The sequence below is a fragment of the Aphis gossypii genome, chromosome 2 (assembly GCF_020184175.1).
Source record: "Aphis gossypii isolate Hap1 chromosome 2, ASM2018417v2, whole genome shotgun sequence".
In the NCBI taxonomy this organism is placed as follows: Eukaryota; Metazoa; Arthropoda; class Insecta; order Hemiptera; family Aphididae; genus Aphis; species Aphis gossypii.
The window spans coordinates 1,641,702-1,645,005 of record NC_065531.1 but is presented as its reverse complement, the minus strand read 5'-3'; the positions used below and the strand labels follow the sequence as shown (position 1 = coordinate 1,645,005).

General features: G+C 23.6%; 1 long non-coding RNA gene across 1 annotated transcript; it reads left to right on the top strand.

Moving 5' to 3' along the window:
* The first annotated feature begins 1,454 nt into the window (after nt 1–1,454).
* On the top strand, nt 1,455–2,458 carry LOC126550543 (uncharacterized). The gene is made up of 3 exons (XR_007604657.1): nt 1,455–1,620; nt 1,714–1,861; nt 2,323–2,458. It is a non-coding gene; the product is annotated as an uncharacterized LOC126550543 (long non-coding RNA).
* Nucleotides 2,459–3,304: the final 846 nt, after the last annotated feature.

Sequence of the window (3,304 nt, the reverse complement as noted above, 5' to 3'; positions counted from 1 at the left end):
GTTAGAAATAACGTCATCAATAATGATCACTCGTTTTGAATTAACATTAAATGTTTATAAAATAAATTGTTGCTAAGTATAACATATTCAAGCTATTTAGTTTAGATTTACTCAACTCAGTTGAGTCATAAAGTTGTTATTATTATAAAATTTGTCATAATATGAAGAATATGATTAGGTATATAAACTTTTGTTGATAATCTAAAGTATTTACGGTCATTCTTTATAGTAAAATACAAAATAGCAAACAATGTTTTAAGAATAATTATTATTATTATAGTGGTAAATTTTCAATATTTTTCGACAACAGAAAAAAAAAACTATAAAAAGATTAAAGATTTCAAAACATATACAATATACATCTCAAAAACGAATAGGTAATACATTTAAAAAACAATATGTATAGAAATTAATTTTATTATATAGGAGTTGGTATCTAAATTTATGAGTGTTAATGTTACTTCAATTAAATTCCTAGACGATTTAAAAAAAATATATATATATATATTATATAACCTATGTAAAATGCATTCAATTGGAAATCAAAGCAATTTTTTTTTTAACAATAATTGTGTACATAACTACAAAAAACACATGCGTAATTGTGGAGAAGTTATATTCATAGTTGCAAAATAAACTTAATTTAATTTATACCGTAAAATTGTAGTGTATCTCATCGTCAAATAGGTTACGTAGGTTAGGTACTGAATTTGGTGTGTTAAACTTATATTCAGTGATAAACCTTTTATACGAAAAATTATTTTGAGCAGAAATGGATCTGTTAGCTAAGCAGTTGAATACAATTTTATTAATTTCAAATATTTTGAAAACGGCATTATACACGTACTATAGTATTGCAATGTGTGCAATAGTGCGAAATATTTAAAAAAATATTTTATGATTAAAACAAAATAACTTAAAATATACGTATTTTAAACTAAAAAGATTAATTTTAATGCTCATCATTTCAAAACCATCAAATGTTGAACATGCCTAAAATGTAAATGTCTACAGAAAAATAAAACTAATATCGTATTTTTTTGTTTCATTTTTTCGGAACGTAGATATTGTTATAGTAGATTTTAGGGTTTAAAATCTAAACCATTTATAATAACACCTAAATTCCATAATATATTTATATTTTCTTACGTTTTGTGTGTTATGTACCAATAGTTAATATTAATCGTCGGTGGATAATTTAATAAATAAAACTTAATTATAAATTAAAAATAATTATTTTTATGTTGCATATTGACCGTATTTTTAGTGTACGCTAACACAAAAATATTCAATATTTGGTATCATTTAGTTAAATTTAATTGATTGTAATTTTTGCATTACTTATAATTATATGTCATCATATTCATACAACGGTCAATAAACATTTTTTTTTAAGTTAACGAAATATTTACAATCTCGATTTCATATAATATGACGTACGATATGTACAAAAATAACTACTAAGCGCTCTATCGGCCAACTTGCAACAACCAACAACGAGCACTAGTTACAATCACGCCACTACGCCGCTCCACATTAAGCGATTGTAGGAAGTGTATAAAAGGAAGTACTGGTATTCCATTGAGGCATAACGCAATTTTTGTGCAAATTTAATCACCAGTGAGTATATAGTATAATCTACTAAATTATAATATTTATTTTAATTAATTTAAACCGTTCATATATTTTATATATTTTTGTCTTTGTTTGTAGCTTACACTTCGTTCCACGAAAACAAAACCAAAAACCAAAAATGGGCGCTGAAAAAGTAACCATGAACATCGTTGTCGTCGGACAAGTCCAATCTGCCAAGGCCATCAAATCGGTCGCCAAAGCCGCCCCAGCCACCAGCCAATTGATGGTGAGTCAATAAATTGTATAAAATATTTTGAATACAATTTTGATTAATTTTTAGGTATTTATTTTTTTTTGAATTCGTGTTAATATTTTGTTCCATAACAATATTTATTCGTTATTTTTTTTTCGTATTTTTATACGGGGAGAACATACATTGATTTAATGATTCATAAGATCGATTAATCGAGTATTTATTGTTTCATATGTTTCGTACAAATATAGAGTTTAATACACTTTTAATGATCTATTAGAGTTTTCATTTAATTTTCTGAACACTGTTTACTACAACTAAATTCAACTCATAAAATGTCTTATTTTAATTGTAATTAATATTTGATAATAAACCTCAAGGATTTTATTTGAAACTATATTATAGATAATATTTTTGTTCTACCAAAATTATTTACATTTATACTATTTAGTATGTTTTATAAAACTTTTTTTTTTTTTTTTGTTTTGTTTTAGAACTGTTAACTCACGAATTCCACATGCATCTCAAACTCAAAAATGCTATAGACAAAACAGTACATAGTTTTATAGTTTGTTGATAATTATAATATTATGTATTGACATTGCAAAATAAATCAGTCTTTTCCGTCAATCCGTTTATTTATTTGTGTTATTTTACGTTCCTTAATTAATAACTAATAGGACTTTGTCCAAAGATAAAGTAGTGGGAAAAATGGTTTATACTTATTCCATATTGGTACAATTTTTATATGTTTCGATTAACTACAATATCATATCAACTAACTTAAGATATATTTAAACATTTTTAACATAATAATGATTTTCAACTATTTCATTGGTAAAGTCTGAACTTCTGACATAAGTTCAGTATATAATAATAATAAATAATTATTATTTGATAATAATATTATACTGTAAATAAAAATAAATATTGTTTATGGTTATTTTTCGATAAATATTAATAATTTTAATATTATTATTATTAATATGCAATAATAAATAATAATAATAATAATATATTATTGTTTAGTATACAAAAAAATAATAAATCAATACAAACAAATATTTTTAAATATTATAATTCAATCAGACTACAAAAGTAAGAATTCATCTTTTTGTATTTAATAAACATGATTTTTCATGTTTTTTATACCCATATATTTATTAGGTAAACCACTATCAACTTTTGATTTTCAAATGACAACCTATAGGTACTTACAATTTCATAAATTAATATGACTATTTTTTTTACGAATTATCACATTCAAATTTTCATTTTTCGTTAATATAGCTTCTCATTGTTAGGTAGTTTTGAAAAGTTTTTATTGAGTGTAAACGTGTTATAACTCATCAGTAGATGAATATTAATAATTAGTAATTATATTGGTCCAATTAATTATAATTATTTAGGTAGTAACAGGTACAAATTATATCACCACTCTCCGCTACACCATGGGGACGACGATATCGAATTTAT